The following is a 26,823-nucleotide window of genomic DNA, read 5'->3' as shown; positions in this document are numbered from 1 at the left end:
GTGCGAACCAGGAGTTTAAAGGGGCTGTCTCTCCAAGTTTGGAGATTGATAGTAAAGCAGTTGGAAATTCAAACAGGAACACCTAGAGAGGGACTATTAGTTGAGTTTTAGAAACATTTCGTATTCACAGTGTGTCTATTCTCTAGGTTTCCCGTACATGTTATAGCTGTAGTAATATTCCCTTCAACCTGGAGAGTTGGGACCCATGGAATATGTGCCATGCATTATTGCTTTAAAGTGTCTGCATTTGCTCACCCAATCTCACCAATCCTCTCAGTCCCAAGTGTTCAGCCTTATGCCACATCCAGCTATCGTTGTAGATATTGTCATTCCAGGTTTCATCAGAGAACCTGAAGGAATTGTAAATAATTTCCCTGGTTTTTTGTTTTCGTTTTGAAATTCCTTTTTATAGTGGGTTTGAGCTGATTCTCACTGCCATGTTTAGGCCAGTCTAGACACACTTGATTCCCTTAAGGACACATATCAATACATGGTTTTTAAGATTCTTACTAGTCAGATATATTCCTCTGCGGGAAATATGGGGTTTTGAGTCCCTTTCACTGAGGAAAGTGTAGGTCTTGTCTATTCTGTATTTGGTTTTTGGAATGTTACCTGTACTAATATAAAACTCTGGTTTTATGCATCACCCCACATCTCATTCCCCCTTAAGCAGGCATAAGAGTGTTTTTTAAACGTGAGACTCTGTTCTGTTTCCTAACTCAGTTCATGTGTAGCCATGTTTACAGGACCTTCATAAGTGATATCTCATGATAAGTTTCTTTTTCTCTGTGACTTATTTCACTTAGAATCATCGTACCTGAATCCACTCATTTTGCTGCTACTGGCCTTATGACATTGATTTCATGGCTGAGGGATATTCCATCTTACATAAGAAACAAAATTTCTTGAACCGTTTTTGTCTTTCCTGGGATATTTAAGGTGTACCCAAGTTGAGGTTCTTGTAAGCAGTGCAGCCCTAAATTTTGGGGTGGCTCTGTCTTATTGAATTTCAGTTTTCCCAAGGTATATTCCGTAGACTGGATGTGCCCTTGGCTCTGTAGCTCTGTTGTTTCCTTGTTTTAGGGAACACACTGCACTCTGCCAGAGAGGCAGTTGGCAATTTACATCCTGCCCATCAGCATAACTAGGCTCCCTGTTCTGGGTCTGTCTTGCCTATCTGGTTTTTACCCATTTTGAGGATGTCCCTTTTGACCGGTGGGAAGTGATACTTCTTTGTAGTGCAGATTTGCATTGCCCGCTTGCTTGGCCAAAATGGGCGTATGCATTTTCTCCTGAATATATTCAGGAGAAAACGCATACGCCCTTTTTGGCCAAGTGCATCATTGTCGAAATTGTGCCCCTCTTCCTGTGCTTTAAAGGCAATTCCAATGTACCTCTTGAAATCTGTTTCCTGCTATTCTGGCTCGCTTTCAAGTCCGCCTCATTGCCATCCCTCAACAGATATTTGGGCGATTGTTGTCCTTTATTAGTCTGGCAGTTTGTGAATTGTTGTGCCCCTGAGCTCCATTTTTCAACTCTTTTTTTGTGAGCTGACCGCAAGTCCAAAATTTTGGTTCAGGACCTATACTGGTTCCCGGCGGGTGGCTGTGACTTTGGTTAATTCCTCTTACTGACAGGAATTAGAGTGACATGTGCCCGTCCAAATCCCTAACAGCTACTCTCTCATTGGTTCTCCCTCTTCCCTTTCATCCTCTGCCAAATTGGCAACCTGTGTGAAACAGGAGTTTAAAGGGGCTGTCTCTCCAAGTTGGGAGATTGGTAGTAAAGCAGTTGGAAAATCAAAACGGAGCACCAGGAGAGGGACTATTAGTTGTGTTTTAGAAACCTTTCGTATTCACAATGTGTCCATTCTCAAGTTTTCCCGTACATGTTATAGCTGTTGTAATATTCCCTTCAACCTGGAGAGTTGGGACCCTTGGAATGTGTGCCACGCATTATTGCTTTAAATGGTCTGGATTTGCTCACCGAATCTCATGAATCCTCTCAGTCCCAAGTGTCCAGCCTTATGACTCATCCAGCTGTCATTGTAGATAGGGTAATTACAGGATTCATCAGAGATCCTGAAGGAATTGTAATGAATTGCCCTGTTTTTTCGTTTTCTTTTTGAAATTCCTTTTTATAGTGGGTTTGAGCTGATTCTCACTGCCATGTTTAGGCCAGTCTAGACACACTTGATTCTCTTACGGAGACATATCAATACATAGATTTTAAGATTCTTACTAGTCAGATATATTCCTCTGCGGGAAATATGGGGTTTTGTGTCCCTTTCCCTGAGGAAAGTGTAGGTCTTGTCTATTCCGTATCTGGTTTTTGGAACGGTACCTGTACTACTATCAAACTCTGGTTTTATACATCACCCCATCTCTCCTTCCCCCTTAAGCAGGCATAAGGGTGTTTCCTAAATGTGAGACACTGTTCTCTTTTCCAACTCAGTTCATGTGTAGCCATGTTTACAGGAACTTCATAAGTGATATCTTATGATAAGTTTCCTTTTCTCTGTGACTTATTTCACTTAGAATCATCGTACCTGAATCCACTCATTTTGCTGCTACTGGCCTCATGACCTTGATTACATGGCTGAGGGATATTCCATCGTACGTAAGTACCACCATTTCTTGAAGCATTTTTGTCTTTCCTGGGATAATTACGGTGTACCCAAGTTGAGGTTCTTGTAAGCAGTGCAGCCCTCAATTTTGGGGTGGCTCTGTCTTATTGATTTTCAGTTTTCCCAAGGTATATTCCCTAGACTGGATGTGCCCTTGACTCTGTAGCTCTGTTGTTTACTTGTTTTAGGGAGTACAGTGCACTACTACAGAGAGGCAGTTGGCTATTTACATCCTGCCCATCATCATAACTAGGCTCCCTGTTCTCCAGGGCCTGTCTTGCCTTTCGGATTTTTACACATTTTTGGATGTGCTTTTTGACCGGTGGGAAGTGATACTTCTTTGTAGTGCAGATTTGCATTGCCCGCTTGCTTGCTTGGCCAAAAAGGGCGTATGCGTTTTCTCCTGAATAGATACAGGAGAAAACGCATACGCCCTTTTTGGCCAAGTGTATCATTGTCGAAGTTGTGCCCCTCTTCCTGGGCTTTAAAGGCGATTCCAATGTACTTCTTGAAATCTGTTTCCTGCTATTCTGGCTCGCTTTCAAGTCCGCCTCGTTGCCTTCCCTCAACAGATTCTTGGACCATAGTTGAACTTTATTACTCTGCCAGTTTGTGAATTGCTGGGCCCCTGAGCTCCATTTTTCAATTCGTTTTTTGTGAGCTGACCGCAAGTCCAAAATTTTGGTTCAGGACCTATATTGGTTCCTGGCGGGTGGCTGAGACTTTGGTTAATTCTTCTTCCTTATGGGAAATTAAAGTGACATGTGCCCGTCCAAATGCCTAACAGCTACTCTCTCATTGGTTCTCCCTCTTAATGTTCATCCTCAGCCAAATTGGCAACCTGTGCGAACCAGGAGTTTAAAGGGGCTGTCTCTCCAAGTTTGGAGATTAATAGTAAAGCAGTTGGAAATTCAAACAGGAACACCTAGAGAGGGACTATTAGTTGAGTTTTAGAAACATTTCGTATTCACATTGTGTCTATTCTCTAGGTTTCCCATACATGTTATAGCTGTAGTAATATTCCCTTCACCATGGAGGGTTGGGACCCTTGGAATATGTGCCATGCATTATTGCTTGAAATGGTCTGCATTTGCTCACCGAATCCCACCAATCCTCTCAGTCCCAAGTGTCCAGCCTTATGCCACATCCAGCTGTCGGTGTAGAAAGAGTCATTCCAGGTTTCTTCAGAGACCCTGAAGGAATTGTAAAGAATTTCCCTGTTTTTTTGTTTTCTGTTTGAAATTCCTTTTTATAGTGGGTTTGTGCTGATTCTCACTGCCATCTTTATGCCAGTCTAGACACTCTTGATTCCCTTAAGGACACATATCAATAAATAGTTTTTAGATTCTTACTAGTCAGATATATTCCTCTGCGGGAAATATGGGTTTTGGAGTCCCTTTCACTGAGGAAAGTGTAGATCTTCTCTATTCCGTATTTGGTTTTTGGAATGGTACTTGCACTACTATCAAACCCTGGTTTTATGCATCACCCCACCTCTCTTTCCCCCTTAAGCAGGCATAAGAGTGTTTTCTAAATGTGACACTCTGTTCTCTTTCCTAACTCAGTTCATGTGTAGCCATGTTTACAGGACCTTCATAAGTGATATCTTATGATAAGTTTCTTTTTCTCTGTGACTTATTTCACTTAGAATCATCGTACCTGAATCCACTCATTTTGCTGCTACTGGCCTTATGACCTTGGTTTCATGGCTGAGGGATATTCCATCGTACGTAAGTACCACAATTTCTTGAAACATTTTTGTCTTTCCTGGGATATTTAAGTTGTACCCAAGTTGAGGTTCTTGTAAACAGTGCAGCCCTCAATTTTGGGGTGGCTCTGTCTTATTGATTTTCAGTTTTCCCAAGGTATATTCCCTAGACTGGAAGTGCCCTTGGCACTGTAGCTCTGTTGTTTACTTGTTTTAGGGAACACAATGCACTCCACCAGAGAGGCAGTTGGCAATTTACATCCTGCCCATAAGCATAACTAGGCTCCCTGTTCTCCAGGGCCTGTCTTGCCTTTCTGGTTTTTATAAATTTTGCGGATGTCCCTTTTGACCGGTGGGAAGTGATACTTCTCTGTAGTGCAGATTTGCATTGCCTGCTTGCTTGCTTTGCCAAAATTGGCGTATGCATTTTCTGCTGAATATATTCAGGAGAAAACGCATATGCCCTTCTTGGCCAAGTGCATCATTGGCGAAATTGTACCCCTCTTCCTGTGCTTTAAAGACAATTCCAATGTACCTCTTGAAATCTGTTTCCTGCTATTCTGGCTCGCTTTCAAGTCCGCCCCGTTGCCTTCCCTCAACAGATATTTGGACGATTGTTCTGCTTTATTAGTCTGGCAGTTTGTGAATTGCTGTGCCCCTGAGCTCCATTTTTCAACTCGTTTTTTGTGAGCTGACCGCAAGTCCAAAATTTTGGTTCAGGACCTATACTGGTTCCCGGCGGGTGGCTGTAACTTTGGTTAATTCTTCTTCCTGACAGGAATTAGAGAGACATGTGCCCATCCAAATCCCTAACAGCTACACTCTCCTTGGTTCTCCCTCTTCCCTTTCATACTCTGCCAAATTGGCAACCTGTGTGAAACAGGAGTTTAAAGGGGCTGTCTCTCCAATTTGGGAGATTGATAGTAAAGCAGTTGGAAAGTCAAACCGGAGCACGAGGAGTGGGACTATTAGTTGTGTTTTAGAAACCTTTCATATTCACAGTGTGTCCATTCTCTAGGTTTCCCGTACATGTTATAGCTGTAGTAATATTCCCTTCAACCTGGAGAGTTGGGACCCTTGGAATGTGTGCCACGCATTATTGGTTTAAATGGTCTGCATTTGCTCACCGAATCTCACCAATCCTCTCAGTCCCAAGTGTCCAGCCTTATGCCACATCCAGCTGTAATTGTAGATAGTGTCATTCCAGGTTTCATCAGAGAACCTGAAGGAATTGTAAAGATTTTCCGTGTTTTTTTGTTTTCTTTTTGAAATTCCTTTTTATAGTGGGTTTGAGCTGATTCTCACTGCCATGTTTAGGCCAGTCTAGACACACTTGATTCCCTTAAGGACACATATCAATACATGGTTTTTAAGATTCTTACTAGTCAGATATATTCCTCTGCGGGAAATATGGGGTTTTGAGTCCCTTTCACTGAGGAAAGTGTAGGTCTTGTCTATTCCGTATTTGGTTTTTGGAACGTTACCTGTACTAATATCAAACTCTGGTTTTATGCATCACCCCACCTCTCATTCCCCCTTAAGCAGGCATAAGAGTGTTTTCTAAATGTGACACTCTGTTCTCTTTCCTAACTCAGTTCATGTGTAGCCATGTTTACAGGACTTTCATAAGTGATATCTTATGATAATTTCTTTTTCTCTGTGACTTATTTCACTTAGAATCATCGTACCTGAATCCACTCATTTTGCTGCTACTGGCCTTATGACATTGATTTCATGGCTGAGGGATATTCCATCTTACATAAGAAACCAAATTTCTTGAACTGTTTTTGTCTTTCCTGGGATATTTAAGGTGTACCCAAGTTGAGGTTCTTGTAAGCAGTGCAGCCCTAAATTTTGGGGTGGCTCTGTCTTATTGATTTTCAATTTTCCCAATGTATATTCCCTAGACTGGAAGTGCCCTTGGCTCTGTAGCTCTGTTGTTTCCTTGTTTTAGGGAACACACTGCAATCCGCCAGAGAGGCAGTTGGCAATTTAGATCCTGCCCATCAGCATAACTAGGCTCCCTGTTCTCCTGGGCCTGTCTTGCCTATCTGGTTTTTACCCATTTTGAGGATGTCCCTTTTGACCGGTGGGAAGTGATACTCTTTGTAGTGCAGATTTGCATTTCCCACTTGCTTGCTTGGCCAAAATGGGTGTATGCGTTTTTTCCTGAATATATTCAGGAGAAAACGCATACGCCCTCTTTGTCCAAGTGCATCATTGTCGAAATTGTGCCCCTCTTCCTGTGCTTTAAAGACAATTCCAATGCACCTCTTGAAATCTGTTTCCTGCTATTCTGGCTCACTCTCAAGTCCGCCTCATTGCCATCCCTCAACAGATATTTGGACGATTGTTGTCCTTTATTACTCTGCCAGTTTGTGAATTGCTGTGCCCCTGAGCTCCATTTTTCAATTCGTTTTTTGTGAGCTGACCGCAAGTCCAAAATTTTGGTTCAGGACCTATACTGGTTCCCGGGGTGTGGCTGTGACTTTGGTTAATTCCTCTTACTGACAGGAATTAGAGTGACATGTGCACGTCCAAATCCCTAACAGCTACTCTCTCATTGGTTCTCCCTCTTCCCTTTCATCCTCTGCCAAATTGGCAACCTGTGTGAAACAGGAGTTTAAAGGGGCTGTCTCTCCAAGTTGGGAGATTGATAGTAAATCAGTTGGAAAGTCAAACCGGATCACCAGGAGAGGGACTATTAGTTGTTTTTTAGAAACCTTTCATATTCACTATGTGTCCATTCTCAAGTTTTCCCGTACATGTTATAGCTGTAGTAATATTCCCTTCAACCTGGAGAGTTGGGACCCTTGGAATGTGTGCCACGCATTGTTGCTTTAAATAGTCTGTATTTGCTCACCGAATCTCACGAATCCTCTCAGTCCCAAGTGTCCAGCCTTATGCCTCATCCAGCTGTCGTTGTAGATAGGGTCATTCCAGGATTCATCAGAGACCCTGAAGGAATTGTAAAGAATTTCCCTGTTTGTTTTCTTTTTGAAATTCCTTTTTATAGTGGGTTTGAGCTGATTCTCACTGCCATGTTTATGCCAGTCTAGACACAGTTGATTCCCTTACAGAGACATATCAATACATAGATTTTAAGATTCTTACTAGTCAGATATATTCCTCTGCGGGAAATATGGGGTTTTGAGTCCCTTTCACTGAGGAAAGTGTAGGTCTTGTCTATTCCGTATCTGGTTTTTGGAATGGTACCTGTACTACTGTCAAACTCTGGTTTTATGCATCACCCCATCTCTCCTTCCCCCTTAAGCAGGCATAAGAGTGTTTCCTAAATGTGAGACACTGTTCTCTTTCCTAACTCAGTTCATGTGTAGCCATGTTTACAGGACCTTCATAAGTGATATCTTATGATAAACTACCTTTTCTCTGTGACTTATTTCTCTTAGAATCATCGTACCTGAATCCACTCATTTTGCTGCTACTGGCCTCATGACATTGATTACATGGCTGAGGGATATTCCGTCGTACTTAAGTACCATAATTTCTTGAACCATTTTTGTCTTTCCTGGGATATTTAAGGTGTAGCCAAGTTGAGGTTCTTGTAAGCAGTGCAGCCCTAAATTTTGGGGTGGCTCTGTCTTATTGATTTTCAGTTTTCCCAAGGTATATTCCCTAGACTGGATGTGCCGTTGACTCTGTAGCTCTGTTGTTTACTTGTTTTAGGGAGTACAATGCACTCCTCCAGAGAGGCAGTTGGCAATTTACATGCTGCCCATCATCATAACTAGGCTCCCTGTTCTCCAGGGCCTATCTTGCATTTCTGATTTTTACACATTTTGTGGATATCCTTTTTGACCGGTGGGAAGTGATACTTCTTTGTAGTGCAGATTTGCATTGCCCACTTGCTTGCTTGGCCAAAAAGGGCGTATGCGTTTTCTCCTGAATAGATTCAGGAGAAAACGCATACGCCCTTTTTGGCCAAGTGTATCATTGTCAAAGTTGGGCCCCTGTTCCTGTGCTTTAAAGGTGATTCCAATGTACCTCTTGAAATCTGTTTCCTGCTATTCTGGCTCGCTTTCAAGTCCGCCTCGTTGCCTTCCCTCAACAGATTCTTGTACCATAGTTGAACTTTATTACTCTGCCAGTTTGTGAATTGCTGGGCCCCTGAGCTCCATTTTTCAATTCGTTTTTTGTGAGCTGACCGCAAGTCCAAAATTTTGGTTCAGGACCTATACTGGTTCCTGGCGGGTGGCTGAGACTTTGGTTAATTCTTCTTCCTGCCGGGAAATTAGAGTGACATGTGCCCGTCCAAATGCCTAACAGCTACTTTCTCATTGGTTCTCCCTCTTCCTTTTCATCCTCAGCCAAATTGGCAACCTGTGCGAACCAGGAGTTTAAAGGGGCTGTCTCTCCAAGTTTGGAGATTGATAGTAAAGCAGTTGGAAATTCAAACAGGAACACCTAGAGAGGGACTATTAGTTGAGTTTTAGAAACATTTCGTATTCACAGTGTGTCTATTCTCTAGGTTTCCCGTACATGTTATAGCTGTAGTAATATTCCCTTCAACATGGAGGGTTGGGACCCTTGGAATATGTGCCATGCATTATTGCTTTAAAGTGTCTGCATTTGCTCACCGAATCTCACCAATCCTCTCAGTCCCAAGTGTTCAACCTTATGCCACATCCAGCTGTAATTGTAGATAGTGTCATTCCAGGTTTCATCAGAGAACCTGAAGGAATTGTAAAGATTTTCCGTGTTTTATTGTTTTCTTTTTGAAATTCCTTTTTATAGTGGGTTTGAGCTGATTCTCACTGCCATGTTTAGGCCAGTCTAGACACACTTGATTCCCTTAAGGACACATATCAATACATGGTTTTTAAGATTCTTACTAGTCAGATATATTCCTCTGCGGGAAATATGGGGTTTTGAGTCCCTTTCACTGAGGAAAGTGTAGGTCTTGTCTATTCCGTATTTGGTTTTTGGAACGTTACCTGTACTAATATCAAACTCTGGTTTTATGCATCACCCCACCTCTCATTCCCCCTTAAGCAGGCATAAGAGTGTTTTCTAAACGTGAGACTCTGTTCTCTTTCCTAACTCAGTTCATGTGTAGCCATGTTTACAGGACCTTCATAAGTGATATCTCATGATAAGTTTCTTTTTCTCTTTGACTTATTTCACTTAGAATCATCGTACCTGAAACCACTCATTTTGCTGCCACTGGCCTTATGACATTGATTTCATGGCTGAGGGATATTCCATCTTACACAAGAAACAAAATTTCTTGAACCGTGTTTGTCTTTCCTGGGATATTTAAGGTGTACCCAAGTTGAGGTTCTTGTAAGCAGTGCAGCCCTAAATTTTGGGGTGGCTCTGTCTTATTGAATTTCAGTTTTCCCAAGGTATATTCCCTAGACTTGATGTACCCTTGGCTCTGTAGCTCTGTTGTTTCCTTGTTTTAGGGAACACACTGCACTCCGCCAGAGAGGCAGTTGGCAATTTACATCCTTCCCATCAGCATAACTAGGCTCCCTGTTCTCCTGGGCCTCTCTTGCCTATCTGGTTTTTACCCATTTTGAGGATGTCCCTTTTGACCGGTGGGAAGTGATACTTCTTTGTAGTGCAGATTTGCATTGCCCGCTTTCTTGCTTGGCCAAAATGGGCGTATGCATTTTCTCCTGAATATATTCAGGAGAAAACGCATACGCCCTTTTTGGCCAAGTGCATCATTGTCGAAATTGTGCCCCTTTCCTGTGCTTTAAAGGCAATTCCAATGTACCTCTTGAAATCTGTTTCCTGCTATTCTGGCTCGCTTTCATGTCCGCCTCATTGCCATCCCTCAACAGATATCTGGACGATTGTTGTCCTTTATTACTGTGCCAGTTTGTGAATTGCTGTGCCCCTGAGCTCCATTTTCCACTCGTTTTTTGTGAGCTGACCGCAAGTCCAAAGTTTTGGTTCAGGACCTATACTGGTTCCTGGGGGGTGACTGTGACTTTGGTTAATTCCTCTTACTGACAGGAATTAGAGTGACATGTGCCCGTCCAAATCCCTAACAGCTACTCTCTCATTGGTTCTCCCTCTTCCCTTTCATCCTCTGCCAAATTGGCAACCTGTGTGAAACAGGAGTTTAAAGGGGCTGTCTCTCCAAGTTGGGAGATTGGTAGTAAAGCAGTTGGAAAGTCAAAACGGAGCACCAGGAGAGGGACTCTTAGTTGTGTTTTAGAAACCTTTCGTATTCACAGTGTGTCCATTCTCAAGTTTTCCCGTACATGTTATAGCTGTTGTAATATTCCCTTCAACCTGGAGAGTTGGGACCCTTGGAATGTGTGCCACGCATTATTGCTTTAAATGGTCTGGATTTGCTCACTGAATCTCACGAATACTCTCAGTCCCAAGTGTCCAGCCTTATGACTCATCCAGCTGTCATTGTAGATAGGGTCATTACAGGATTCATCAGAGACCCTGAAGGAATTGTAATGAATTACCCTGTTTTTTCGTTTTCTTTTTGAAATTCCTTTTTATAGTGGGTTTGAGCTGATTCTCACTGCCATGTTTAGGCCAGTCTAGACACACTTGATTCTCTTACGGAGACATATCAATACATAGATTTTAAGATTCTTACTAGTCAGATATATTCCTCTGTGGGAAATATGGGGTTTTGAGTCCCTTTCCCTGAGGAAAGTGTAGGTCTTGTCTATTCCGTATCTGGTTTTTGGAACGGTACCTGTACTACTATCAAACTCTGGTTTTATGCATCACCCCATCTCTCCTTCCCCCTTAAGCAGGCATAAGAGTGTTTTCTAAATGTGAGGCTCTGTTCTCTTTCCTAACTCAGTTTATGTGTAGCCATGTTTACAGGACCTTCATAAGTGATATCTTATAATAAGATTCTTTTTCTCTGTGACTTATTTCACTTACAATCATCGTACCTGAATCCACTCATTTTGCTGCTATTGGCTTTATGACATTGATTATATGGCTGACGGATATACCTACATACGTAAGTAATACAATTTCTTGAACCATTTTTCTCTTTCCTGGGATATTTAAGGTGTACCCAAGTTGAGGTTCTTGTAAGCAGTGTAGCCCTAAATTTTGGGTTGGCTTTGTCTTATTGATTTTCAGTTTTCCCAAGGTATATTCCCTAGACTGGAAGTTCCCTTGGCTCTGTAGCTCTGTTCTTTAAATGCTTTAGGGAACACATTGCACTCCTCCAGAGAGGCATTTTGCAATTTATATCCTGCCCATCATCATAACTAGGCTCCCTGTTCTCCAGGGCCTCTCTTGCCTTTCTGGTTTTTACACATTTTGCGGGTGTCCCTTTTGACCGGTGGTAAGTGATACTTCTTTGTAGTACAGGTTTGCATTGCCCGCTTGCCTGCTTGGCCAAAAAGGGCGTATGCTTTTTCTCCGGAATATGTTCAGCAGAAAACGCATATGCGCCTTTTCGGCAAGTGCATCTTTGTCGAAGTTGTGCCCCTCTTCCTGTGCTTTAAAGGCGATTCCTATGTACCTCTTTAAATCTGTTTCCTGCTATTCTGGCTCACTTTCTTGTCCACCTCGTTGCCTTCCCTCAACAGATTTTTGGACGATATTTATCCTTTATTATTCTGCCAGTTTGTGAATTGCTGTGCCCCTGAGCTCCATTTTTCAACTCGTTTTTTGTGAGCTGACCGCAAGTCCAAAATTTTGGTTCAGGACCTATACTGGTTCCCGGAGTGTGGCTGAGACTTTGGTTAATTCTTCTTCCTGCCGGGAAATTTGAGTGACATGTGCCCGTCCAGTTGCCTAGCAGCTACTCTCTCATTGGTTCTCCCTCTTCCCTTTCATCGTGTGCAATATTCGCAACCAGTGCGAACCAGGATGTTAAATGGTTTGTCTCTCCAAGTTGGGAGATTGACAGTAAGGCAGTTGGAAAGTCAACCTGGAGCACCAGGAGAGGGACTATTAGTTGAGTTTTAGAAACCTTTTGTATTCACAGAGTGTTCATTCTCTCGGTTTCCCGTACATGCTATAGCTGTAGTAATATTCACTTCAACCTGGAGAGTTGGGACCCTTGGAATGTGTGCCACACATTATTGCTTTAAATGGTCTGCAATTGCTCATCCAATCTCACCAATCCTCTCAGTCCCAAGTGTCCAGCCTTACGCCACATCCAGCTGTAGTTGTAGATAGGGTCATTCCAGGTTTCATCAGATCCCCTGAAGGAATTGTAAAGAATTTCCCAGTTTTGCTGTTTTGTTTTTGAAATTCCCTTTCATAGTGGGTTTGAGCTGATTCTCACTGCCATGTTTATGCCAGTCTAGACACACTTTATTCCCTTACAGAGACATATCAATACATAGGTTTTAAGATTCTTACTAGTCAGATATATTCCTCTGCGGGAAATATGGGATTTTGAGGCCCTTTCCCTGAGGAAGATGTAGGTCTTGTCTATTCCGTATTTGGTTTTTGGAATGGTACCTGTACTTATATCAAACTCTGGTTTTTTGCATCACCCTACCTCTCCTTCCCCCTTAAGCAGGCATAAGAGTGTTTTCTAAATGTGAGACTCTGTTCTCTTTCCTAACTCAGTTCATGTGTAGCCATGTTTACAGGACCATCTTAAGTGATATCTTATGATAAGTTTCTTTTTCTCTGTGACTTATTTCACTTAGAATCATTGTACCCGAATCCACTCATTTTGCTGCTACTGGCCTTATGACATTGATTTCAGGCCTGAGGGATAACTCCATCGTACGTAAGTACCACAATTTCTTGAACCACTTTTGTCTTTCCTGGGATATTTAAAGTGTACCCAAGTTGAGGTTCTTGTAAACAGTGAAGCCCTAAATCATTTGGTTGCTCTGTCTTATTGATTTTCTGTTTACCCAAAGTATATTCTTTAGACTGGAAGTGCCTTTGGCTCTGTAGCTCTGTTGTTTACTTGTTTTAGGGAAGACAATGCACTCCTCCAGAGAGGCAGTTGAATATTTATATCCTGCCCATCGGCATAACAAGTCTCCCTGTTCTCCAGGGCCTGTCTTGCCTTTCTGGTTTTTACACATTTTGCAGATATCCCTTTTGACCGGTGGGAAATGATAATTCTTTGTAGTGCAGATTTGCATTTCCCGATTGCTTGCTTGGCCAAAAAGGGCATAGGCATTTTCTCCTGAATATAGTCAGAGGAAAACTCATATGCACTTTTTGGCCAAGTGCATCATTGTCGAAGTTGTGCCCCTCTTCCTGTGCTTTAAAGGCGATTCCAATGTACCTCTTAAAATCTGTTTCATGTTATTCTGCCTCATTTTCTAGGCCGCCTCGTTGTCTTCCCTCAACAGACTTTTGGACGATAGTTGTCCTTTATTACTCTGCCAATTTGTGAATTGCTGTGCCCCGGAGCTCCATTATTCAACTCGTTTTTTTGGGAGCCGACCACAATTCCAAAATTTTGGTTCAGGACCTATAATGGTTCCAGGCGGGTGGCTGAGGTTTTGGATATTTCTTCTTCCTGCCGGGAAATTACAGTGATACGTGCCCGTCCAAATGTCTAACAGCTAATCTCTCATTGGTTCTCCCTCTTCCCTTTCATCCTCTGCCAAATTGGCAACCTGTGCGAATCAGGAGGTTAAAGGGGCTGTCTCTCCAAATTGGGAGATTGTTAGTAAAGCAGTTGGAAATTCAAACCAGGGCACTAGGAGAGGGACTATTAGTTGAGTTTGAGAAACCTTTTGTATTCACAGTGTGTTCATTCTCTAGGTTTCCTGTACATGTTATAGCTCTAGTAATATTCCCTTCAACCTGGATAATAGTGAACCGTGGAATGTGTGCCACGCATTATTGCTTTAAATGGTCCGCATTTGCTCACCGAGTCTCACGAATCCTCTCAGTCCCAAGTGTCCAGCCTTATGCCACATCCAGCTGTCATTGTAGATAGGGTCATTCCGGGTTTCATCAGAGCCCCTAAAGGAATTGAAAAGAATTTCCATGTTTTATTGTTTTGTTTGTTAAATTCTTTTATAGTGGGTTTGAGCTGAGTCTCACTGCTATGTTTATGCCACTCTAGACACACTTGATTCCCTTATGGATACATATCAATAAATAGGTTTTAAGTTTCTTACTAGAAAGATATATTCCTCTGCTGGAAATATGGTGTTTTGAGTCCATTTCACTGAGGAAAGTGTAGGTATTGTCTATTCTGTTGTTGGTTTTTGGAATGGTACCTGTACTAATATCAAACTCTGGTTTTATGCATCACCCCACCTCTCCTTCCCCCTTAAGCAGGCATAGAGTGTTTTCTAAATGTGAGACTCTGTTCTCTTTCCTAACTCAGTTCATGTGTAGCCATGTTTACAGGACCTTCACAAGTGATATCTTATGATAAGTTTCTATTTCTGTGTGACTTATTTCACTTAGAATCATCGTACCTGAATCCACTCATTTTTCTGCTACTGGCCTTATGACATTGATTTCATGGCTGAGGGATATTCCATCGTACGTAAGTAACACAATTTCTTTAACCACTTTTGTCTTTCCTGGGATATTTAAGGTGTACCCAAGTTGAGGTTCTTGTAAGCAGTGCAGCCTTAAATTTTGGGGTGGCTTTGTCTTATTGATTTTCAGTTATCCCAAGGTATATTCCCTAGACTGGAAGTGACCTTGGCTCTGTAGCTCTGTTGTTTAGTTGTTTTAGGGAACAAAATGCAGTCCTCCAGAGAGGCAGTTGGCAATTTATATCCCGCCCATCAGCATAAAAAGGTACGCTGTTCTCCAGGGCCGGTCTTGCCTTTCTGGTTTTTACACGTTTTGCGGATGTCCCTTTTGAATGGTGGGAAGTGATACTTCTCTGTAGTGCAGATTTTCATTGCCCCCTTACTTGCTTGTGCAAAAAGGGCGTATGCGTTTTCTCCTGAATACATTGAGGAGAAAACGCATACGCCCTTTTTGGCCAAGTGCATCATTGTCGAAGTTGTGCCCCTCTTCCTGTGCTTTAAAGGCGATTGCAATGTACCTCTTGAAATCTGTTTCCTGCAATTCTGGCTCGCTTTCAAGTCCAACTATTTGCCTTACCTCCACAGATTTTTCTACGATAGTTGTCAATTATTACTCTGCCATTTTGTGAATTGCTGTGCCCCTGAGCTCCATTTTTCAACTCGTTTCTTGTGAGCTGACGGCAAGTCCAAAATTTTGGTTCAGGAACTATACTGGTTCCCGGCGGGTGTCTGACACTTTTGTTAATACTTCTTCCTTCCGGGAAATTAGAGTGATATGTGCCCATCCAAATGCCTAACAGCTACTCTCTCATTGGTTCTCCCACTTCCCTTTCATCCTCTGCCAAATTGGTAACCTCTGCGAACCAGTAGGTTAAAGGGGCTGACTCTCCAAGTTGGGAGATTTCCAGTAAAGCAGCTGGAAATTCAAACTGGAGGACCAAGAGAGGGACTATTAGTTGAGTTTTAGAATCCTTTCGTATTCACAGTGTGTCCATTCTCTAGGTTTGCCGTACATGTTATAGCTGTAGTACTATTCCCTTCAACGTGGAGAGTTCGGTCCCTTGGAATGTGTGCCACACATTATTGCTTTAAATGGTCTGCATTTGCTCACCGAATCTCACCAGTCCCTCAGTCCTAATTGTCCAGCTTTATGCCACATCCAGCTGTCGTTGTAGATAGGGTCATTCAAGGTTTCATCAGAGACCCTGAAGGAATTGTAAAGAACTCCCTGTTTTTTTTGTTTTTGTTTTTTAAATTACTTTTTAGAGTGGGTTTGAGATGATTCTCTCTGCCATGTTTATGCCAGTCTAGACACACTTAATAACCTTACATAGACATATCAATATAGGTTTTAAGATTCTTACTAGTCAGATATATTCTTCTTGGGGAATATGGGGTTTTGAGTCCCTTTCACAGAGTAAGGTGTAGGTCTTGTTATTCTGTATTTGGTTTTTGGAACGGTACCTGTGCTAATATCAAACTCTGGTTTTATTCATCACCCCACCTCTCCTTCCGCCTTAAGAAGGCATAAGAGTGTTTTCTAAATGTGAGACTCTGTTCTCTTTCCTAACTCAGTTCATGTGTAGCCTGCCATGATTACAGAACCTTCATAAGTGATATCATATGATAAGTTTCTTTTACTGTGTGACTTATTTCACTTAGAATCATCGTACCTGAATCCACTCATTTTGCTGCTACTGGCCTTATGGCATTGATTTCATGGCTGAGGGATATTCCATTGTACATAAGTAACACAATTTCTTGAACCATGTTTGTCCTTCCTGGGATATTTAAGGTGTATCCAAGTTGAGGTGCTTGTAAGCAGTGCAGCCCTAAATTTTGGGGTGGCTCTGTCTTACTGATTTTCAGTTTTCCCAAGGTATATTCCCTAGACTGGAAATGCCCTTGGCTCTGTAGCTCTGTTATTTACTTGTTTTAGGGAACACAATGCACTCCTCCAGAGAGGCAGTTGGCAATTTACATCCTGACCATCAGCATAACTAGGCTACATTTTCTCCAGTGCATATCTAGCCTTTGTGGTTTTTACACATTTTGCGGATGTCCCTTTTGACAGTGGGAAATGATACTTCTTTGTAGTGCAGAATTGCATTGCCCGCTTGCTTGCTTGGCCAAAAAGGGCGTATGCGTTTTCTACTGAATATATTCAGGAGAAAACACATACGCAATTTTTGGCCAAGTGCATCATTTTCGAAGTTGTGCCACTCTTCCTGTGCTTTAAAGGCGATTCCAATGTACCTCTTGAAATCTGTTTCCTACTATTCTGCCTCACTTTCATGTCCGCCTCGTTGCCTTCCCTCAACAGATTTTTGGACGATAGTTGTCCTTTATTACTCTGCCAGTTTGTGAATTGCTGTGCCCCTGAGCTCCATTTTTCAACTCGTTTTTGTGAGCTGATGGTAAGTGCAAAATTTTGGTTCATGACCTATACTGGTTCCCAGCGGGTGGCTGAGACTTTGCTTAATTCTTTTTCCTTCTGGGAAATTAGAGCGACATGTGTCCGGCCAAATGCCTAACAGCTACTCTCTCATTGTTCCTCCCTCTTCCGTTTCATCCTCTGCAAAATTGGCAATCTCTGCGAACCAGGCGGTTAAAGGTTCTGTCTCTCCAAATAGGGAGATTGATAGTAAAGCAGTTTGAAATTCAAACCAGAGCACTAGCAGAGGGACTATTAGTTGAGTTTTAGAAACCTTTCATATTCACAGTGTGTCCATTCTCTAGGTTTCCCGTATATGTTATAGCGGTAGTAATATTCCCTTCAACCTGGAGAGTTGGGACCCTTGGAATGTGTGCCACGCATTTTTGCTTTAACTGGTATGCATTTGCTCACCGAATCTCACCAATCCTCTCAGTCCCAAGTGTGCAGCTTTATGCCACATCCAGCTGTCATTGTAGATAGGGTCATTCCAGGATTCATCAGAGCCCCTGAAGGAATTGTAAAGAATTTCCCTGTTTTTGTGTTTTGTTTTTGAAATTCCTTTTTATAGTGGGTATGAGCTGATTCACACTGCCATGTTTATGCCAATCTAGACACACTTGATTCCCTTACGGAGACATATCGATACACAGGTTTTAAGATTCTTACTAGTCAGATATATTCCTCTGCCGGAAATATGGGGTTTTGAGTGCCTTTCACTGAGGAAGGTGTAGGTCTTGTCGAATCCTTATTTGGTTTTTGGAACGGTACCTGTACTAATATCAAACTCTGGTTTTATGCATCACCCCACATCTCCTTCCCCCTTAAGCAGGCATAAGAATGTTTTCTAAATGTGAGACTCTGTTCTCTTTCCTAACTCAGTTCATGTGTAGCCATTTTTACAGGACCTTCATAAGTGATATATTATGATAAGTTTCTTTTTCTCTGTGACTTATTTCACTTAGAATCATCATACCTGAATCCACTCATTTTGCTACCTCTGGCCTTATGACATTGATTTCATGGCTGAAGGATATTCCATCGTATGTAAGTACCACAATTCCTTGAACCATTTCTGTCCTTCCTGGGATATTTATGGTGTACCCAAGTTGAGGTTATTGTAAGCAGTGCAGCCCTAAATTTTGGGGTGGCTCTGTCTTATTGATTTTCAGTTTTCCCAAGGTATATTCCCTAGACTGGAAGTGTCCTTGGCTCTGTAGCTCTGTTGTTCACTTTTTTTAGGGAACAGAATGCACTCCTCCAGAGAGGCAGTTGGCAATTTACATCCTGCCCATCAGCATAACTAGACTCCTGTTCTCCAGGGCCTCTCTTGCCTTTCTGGTTTTTACACATTTTAAGGATGTCCCTTTTGACTGCAGGGAAGTGATACTTCTTTGTACTGCAGATTTGCATTGCCCGCTTGCTTGCTTGGCCAAAAAGGGCGTATGCGTTTTCTCCTGAATATATTCAGGATAAAATGCATACGCCCTTTTTGGCCAAGTGCATCATTGTCGAAGTTCTGCCCCTCTTCCTGTGCTTTAAAGGCAATTCCAATGTACCTCTTGAAATCTGTTTTCTGCTATTCTGCCTCGCTCTCAAGTCCACCTCCTTTCCTTCTCTGAACAGATTTTTGGACGATAGATATCGTTTATTACTGTGCCAGTTTGTGAATTGCTGTGCCCCTGAGCTCCATTTTTCAACACGTTTTTTGTGAGCTGACCACAAGTCCAAAATTTTGGTTCAGGATCTATACTGGTTCCCGGTGAGTGGCTGAGACATTGTTTAATTCTTCTTCTTGCTGGGAAACCAGAGTGACATGTGCCCTTCCAAATGCCTAACAGCTACTCTCTCATTGGTTCTCCATCTTCCCTTTCATCCTCTGCCAAATTTGCAACCTGTGCGAACCAGTAGGTTAAAGGGGCTGTCTCTCCAAGTTGGGAGATAGATAGTAAAGCAGTTGAAAATTCAAACTGGAGCACCAGGAGAGGGACTGTTAGTTGAGTTTTAAAAACTGTTCATTTTCACAGTGTGTCCATTCTCTAGGTTTCCCGTACATGTTATAGCTGTAGTAATACTCCCTTCAACCTGGAGAGTTGGGAACCTTGGAATGTGTGCCACGCATTATTGATTTAAATGGTCTGCTTTTGCTGACCCAATCTCACCAATCCTCTCAGTCCAAAGTGTCCAGCCTTATGCCACATTCAGCTGTCATTTTAAATAGGGTTATTCCAGGATTCATCAGAGCCCCTGAAAGAATTGTAAAGAATTTCCCTGTTTTTTTGTTTTGTTTTTGAAATTCCTTTTTATAGTGGATTTGAGCTGATTCTCACTGCCATGTTTATGCCAATCTAGACACACTTGATTCCCTTATGGAGACATATCAATACATAGGTTTTAAGATTTTTACTAGTCAGATATATTCCTCTGCCGGAAATATGGGGTTTTGAGTCCCTTTCACTGAGGAAGGTGTAGGTCTTGTCTATTCCGTAGTTGGTTTTTGGAACGGTACCTGTACTAATATCAAACTCTGCTTTTATGCATCACCCCACCTCTCCTTCCCCCTTAAGAAGGCATATGATTGTTTTCTAAATGGGAGACTCTGTTCTCTTTCCGAACTCAGTTCATGTGTAGCCATGTTTACAGGACTTTCATAAGTGATATCTTATGATAAATTTCTTTTTCTCTGTGACTTACTTCACTTAGAATCATCGTACCTGAATCCACTCGTTTTTCTACTGCTGGCCTTTTGATATTTATTTCATGGCTGAGGGATATTCCATCGTCCATAAGTAATACAATTTCTTAAACCATTTTTGTCTTTCCTGGGATATTTAAGGTGTACCCAAGTTGAGGTTCTTGTAAGCAGTGCAGCACTAATTTTGGGGTGGCTCTGTCTTATTGATTTTCAGGTTTCCCAAGGTATATTCCCTAGACTGGAAGTGCACTTGGCTCTGTAGCTCTCTACTGTACTTCTGTTAGGCAACACAGTGCAATCCTCCAGAAAGGCAGTTGGCAATTTACATCCCGCCCATCAGCATAACTAGGCTCCCTGTTCTCCAGGGCCTGTCTTGCCTTTCTGGTTTTTACACATTTTGCAGATGTCCCTTTTGACCGGTGGGAAGAGATACATTTTGTAGAGCAGATTTGCTTTGCCCGCTTGCTTGCTTGGCCAAAAATGGTGTATGCGTTTTCTCCTGAATATTTCAGGGGAAATTGCATATGCCCTTTTTGGCCAATTGCATCATTGTCGAAGTTGTGCCCCTCTTCCTGTGCTTTTAAGGCGATTCCAATGTACCTCTTGAAATCTGTTTCCTGCTATTCTGGCTCGCTTTCAAGTCCGCCTCGTTGCCTTCCCTCAACAGATTTTTGGATGATAGTTGCCCTTTATTACTCTGCCAGTTTGTGAATTGCTGTGCCCCTGAGCTCCATTTTTCAATTCGTTTTTTGTGAGCTGACCGCAAGTCAAAAATTTTGGTTCAGGACCTATACAGGTTCCCAGTGTGTGGCTGAGACTTTGGTTAATTCTTCTTCCTTCCGTGAAATTAGAGTGATATGTGCCCGTCCAAATGCCTAACAGCTACTCTCTCTTTGGTTCTAAATCTTCCCTTTCATCCTCTGCCAAATTGGCAACCTGTGAGAACCATGAGGTTAAAGGGGCTGTCTCTCCAAGTTGGGGGATTTATAATAAAGCAGTTGGAAATTCAAACCGGAGAACCAGGAGAGGGACTATTAGTTGAGTTTTAGAAACCTTTCGTATTCACAGTGTGTCCATTCTCTAGGTTTCCCGTACATGTTATAGTTGTAGTAATATTCCCTTCAACCTGGAGAGTTGGGACCCATGCAATGGGTGCCAGACATTTGTGCTTTTAAGTGTCTGCATTTGCTGACCCAATCTCACCAATCCTCTCAGTCCCAAGTGCCCAGCCTTATGACACATCCAGCTGTCATTGTAGATAGTGTCATTCCAGGTTTCATCAGAGCCCCTGAAGGAATTGTAAAGAATTTCCCTGTTTTTTGTTTTTTTTGAAATTCCTTTTTATAGTGAGTTTGAGCTGATTCTCACTGCCTTGTTTATGCCAGTCTAGACACACTTGATTCCCTTATGGAGACATATCAATACATAGGTTTTAAGATTCTTACTAGTCAGATATATTCCTCTGCACGAAATATGGTGTTTTGAGTCCCTTTCACTGAGGAAGGTGTAGGTCTTGTCTATTCCTTATTTTGTTTTTGGAACGGTACATGTACTAATATCAAACTCTGGTTTTATGCATCACCCCACCTTTCCTTCCCCCTTAAGCAGGCATAAGACTGTTTTCTAAATGTGAGACACTGTTCTTTTTCCTAACTCAGTTCATGTGTAGCCATGTGTACAGGACCGTTATAAGTGATACATTATGATAAGTTTCTTTTTCTCTGTGACTTATTTCACTTAGAATCATCGTACCTGAATCCACTCATTTTGCTGCTACTGGCCTTATGACATTGATTTCATGGCTGAGGGATATTCCAACGTACGTAAATAACACAATTTCTTGAACCATTTTTGTCTTTCCTGGGATATTTAAAGTGTACCCTAGTTGAGGTTATTGTACGCAGTGCAGACCTAAATTTTGGTCTGGCTCTGTCTTATTGATTTTCAGTTTTCCCAAGGTATATTCCCTAGACTGGAAGTGCCCTTGGCTCTGTAGGTGTGTTGTTTACCTGTTGTAGGGAACACATTGCACTCTTCCAGGGAGACAGTTGGCAATTTACATCCTCCCCATCAGCATAACTAGGCTCCCTGTTCTCCAGGTCCTGTCTTGGCATTCTGGTTTTTACACATTTTGCGGATATCCCATTTGACTGGTGAGAAGTGATACTTCTTTGTAGTGCAGATTTGCATTGCCCGCTTCCTTGCTTGGCCAGAAAGGGCGTATGCGTTTTCTCCTGAATATATTTAGGAGAAAACACATACACCCTTTTTGGCCAAGTGCATCATTGTCGATGTTGTGCCCCTCTTCCTGTGCTTTAAAGGCGATTCCAATGTACCTCTTGAAATCTGTTTCATGCTATTCTGGCTCGCATTCAAGTCTACCTTGTTGCCTTCCCTCAACAGATTTTTGGACGATAGTTGTCCTTTATTACTCTGCCAGTTTGTGAATTGGTGTGCCCCTGAGCTCCATTTTTCAACTCTTTTTTTGTGAGCTGAGTGCAAGTCCAAAATTTTGGTTCAGGACCTATACTGATTCCAGGCGGCTGGCTGAGACTTTGGTTAATTCTTCTTCCTGCCGGGAAATTAGAGTGACATGTGCCCGTCCAAATGCCTAACAGCTACTCTCTCATTGGTTCTCCCTGTTCTCTTTCATCCTCTGCCAAATTGGCAACCTGTGCGAATAGGAGGTTAAAGTGGCTGTCTCTTCAAGTTGGGAGATTGATAGTAAAGCAGTTGGAAAGTCAAATTGGAGCACCACGAGAGGGACTATTAGTTGAGTTTTAGAATCCTTTAGAATTCACATTGTGTCCATTCTCTACGTTTCACATACATGTTATACCTGTAGTGATATTCCCCTCTACCTGGAGAGTAGGGACCCATGGAATTGGTGGAATGCATTATTGCTTTAAAGCATCTGCATTTTCTCACCCAATCTCACCAATCCTCTCAGTCCCAAGTGACCAGCCTTATGTCTCATCCAGCTGTCGTTTTATATAGGGTTATTACAGGTTTCATCAGAACACCTGAAGGAATTGTGTTAGAATTTCGCTGTTTTCTTTTGTTTTGTTTTTGAAATTCATTTTTATAATGAGGTTGAGCTGATTTTCACTGACGTGTTTATTCCGGTCTAGACAGACTTGATTCCCTTACGGAGACATATTCATACATAGGTTTTAAGATTCTTACTAATCAGATATATTCCTCTGCGGCGAATAGGGGTGTTGAGTCCCGTTCACTGAGGAAGGTGTAGGTCTTGTCTATTCTGTATTTGGATTATGGAATGGTACCTGTGCTAATATCAAACTCTGGTTTTGTGCATCTCCCCACCTTTCTTTCCCCTTAAGCAGCCATAAGTGTTTTTTCTAAATGTGAGACACTGTTCTCTTTCCTAATTCAGTTCATGTTTAGCCATGTTTACATTTCCTTCATAAGTGATATGTTATATCAGAATGCTCCATGGCTCTTGTCATCATAATGCTCCATGATGCTCGTCATCAGAATTATCCATGGTCTTCTCATCACAATGCTCCACAGTCTTGCCATCACATTGCTCCAAGCCCTGATCATCACAATGCTCCTTTACCTTTGTCATCACAATCCTCCATGACACTTGGCATCACAATGCTCCATGTCATTGGCATCACAATGGACCATGACATATGTCATCACAATGTTCCCTGACACCTGTCTTCACAATAATCCATGACGTTGTCATCACAATGTTCCATGCTCTTTTCATCACAATACACCATGCCCACTGTCATCACAATAATCCATGAAACTTGTGAGACCAATGCTCCATGCCCCTGTCATCACAATGCTCCCTGCCCTTGACATCCCAATGCTCCATGACCCCTGTCATCACAATGCTCCGTGACTCCATTCATCACAATGTTTCATGATCTTTGTCATCACAATGGTCAATGCCCTCGTCATCACAAGGCTCTGTGCCCTGTGTCACCACAATGCTCCATGAACTTTTCATCACAATGCTCCATGACACTTGTCATCACAATGCTCCATGCCTTTCTCAGCACAATACTCAATGACCCTTGTCATCACAATGCTCCATGCGCTTGTCAGCAAAATGCTCCACCAGCTTGTCATCACAATGCTGCATTCACTTCTCATCAAAATGATCCGTCACCACTGATATCACAATGTTCCATAACTAGTCATCACAATACTCCCTCACCCTTGTCATCACAATGTTCCCTGACACCTGTCATCACAATTTTACATGCCCTTATTGTCACAGTGGTCCATGATCCCTGACATCACAATGCTCCATAACCCATGTCATCAAAATGCTCCATGACATTTGTCATCACAAAGCTCCATGACCCTTGGAATCACAATGCTCCATTCCATTGTCATCACAATGCTCCATAAACCCTCTCATCACATTGCTCCATGCCCTTGTCATCACAAATTTCCATGACCCTTGTCATCACAATGCTCGATGGCCTTCTCATAACAATGCTCCATGCCCTTGTCATTACAGTCCTCCATGAGCCCTGTACCACAGTGTTTTGGGCCCTTGTCATCACAATGTGCCAGGCCCACTCTCATCACAGTAATCCATGAAACTTTTCAGACCAATGCCCCATGGCCTTGTCATCACAATCCTCCATTACCCCTGTCATAACAATGCTCCAAGACCCATGTAATCACAATGCTCCATGCCCTTGTCATCACAAAGCTCCATGATGCATGTCATCAGAATGCTCCATGGCTTTCTCATCACAATGCTTCATGCCCTTGTCATCACAATGTTCCAAGACCCCTGTAACCACAATGCTCCATGCCCATTTTCATCAGAATGCTCCATGAGACTTGTCATCACAAGGCTCCATGGTTTTCTCATCACAATGCTGCAGGAACTTCTCATCACAATGCACCATTCCCTTGTCTTCACAATGCTCCATTACTCCTGTCATCACAATACTCCATGAACATTTTCAGCCCAATGTTCCATAACATTCTCATCACAATGCTCCATGACCCCTGTCAACACAATGCTTCATGACCACTGTCATCACAGTGCTCCATGACCCCTGACAACACAATGATCCGGGACTCTTGTCATCAGAATGCTCCATGACACTTGTCATCACAATGATCCATGCCTTTGTCATCCCAATGCTTCTTGACCCCGTAATCACAATTCTCTGTGACGCTTGTCATCACAGTGCTCCATGACACTTGTCATCACAATGCTCCATGCCTTTGTCATCAGAATGCTCCATGACAGTGTCATCACAATGCTCCATGCCCTTGTCATCACAATGCTCCAACACCCCTGTAATCACAGTGATCCATGCCCCTTTTCATCTCAATGTTCCATGAACCCTGTCATCACAATGCACCATGCCCATCACCATAATATTTCATGCTATTGTCATCATAATGAAATCAAAATGCTCAATGACCTCTGTCATCACAATGCTCCATCTCTTCTGATCACAATGTTCATTAACACTTGTCATCAAAATGCCCCATGAGGCTGGTCATCACAATTATCCATGGTCTTCTCATCACAATGCTCCATGATCTTTGTCATCACAATGCTCAATACACTTATTATCACAATGCTCCCTGACAGTTGTCATCAGTATGCTCCTTGAACCCTGTCATGACAAGCCTCCATGCATTTTTCATCACAATAATCCATGCCTTTTTCATCACAATGCTCCAGGGTCCCTGTAATCACAATGCTCCATGTCCTTGTCATCACAAAGCTCCATGACGCATGTCATCCGAATTCTCCATTGCCTTCTCATCACAATGCTCCATACCCTTGTCATCACAATGCTACAAAACCCCTGTAATCACAATGCTCCATGCATCATTTCATCAGAATGCTCCATGACACTTTTCATCACAAGGCTCCATGGTCCTCTCATCAAAATGCTCCAGGACCTTGTCATCACAGTGCTCCATTCCCTTGATATCACAATGCTCCATGACCCCTGTCATCACAATACTTCATGAACATTTTCAGCCTAATGCTCAATGACCGTCTCTTCACAATGCTCCATGTCATCACAATGTTCCATGACCACAGTCATCAAAATGCTCCATGACGCCTGTCATCACAATGGTCCATTCCCTTGTCATCCCAATGCTCCATAACAACTGTAATCACAATGATCCCTGACTCTTGTCATCACAGTGCTCCGTGACCCTTTTCATCACAATGCTCCATGCCTTTGTCAGCAAAATGCTACATGACCTTGTCATCACAATGCTCCATGCCCTTGTCATCATAATTCTCCATTATCATTGTCATCACAATCCTCCATGAACCTTGGGATCACAGTGCTTCATGCCCTTGTCATCACAATGCTCCATGGTCCGTGAAATCAAAATGATCCATCACCTCTATCATCACAATGCTCCAAACCCTTGGGATCACAATGTTCCATAACACTTGTCATCACAACGCTCCTTGATGCCTGTCATCACAATACTCCATGACCTTTTCATCACAATGCTCCATGACATTTTCATCACAATGCACAATACAATTATCATCACAATGCTTCCTGACACTTATCATCAGAATGCTCCTTGAACCCTGTCATGAAAAGGCTCCATGTGTTTTGCATCACAATGCTCCATGCGCTTTTCCTCACAATGCTCCATGCCATTTTCATCACAATATTCCACAAGCTTGTCATCACAATGCCCCATGACCCCTGTCATCAAAATGCTCCATGACAACTGTCATCACAATGCTCCATGCCCTGGTCATCACAATCCTCCATGTCCCATGTCATCACAATTCTTCACGTCCTTGTCATCACAATGCTCCATGACCTTTCTCATCACAATGTTACATGCTCTTGTCATCACAATTCTCCATGCACTTGTCATCGCAATGCTCTATGACCCCTATCACAGCAAGCTCCATGCGAT

Source organism: Hyperoodon ampullatus (assembly GCF_949752795.1).
Source record: "Hyperoodon ampullatus genome assembly, chromosome: 7".
NCBI classification, from domain to species: domain Eukaryota; kingdom Metazoa; phylum Chordata; class Mammalia; order Artiodactyla; family Ziphiidae; genus Hyperoodon; species Hyperoodon ampullatus.
The sequence above is the reverse complement of the archived record's forward strand: the minus strand, read 5'-3'. Positions refer to the sequence as shown.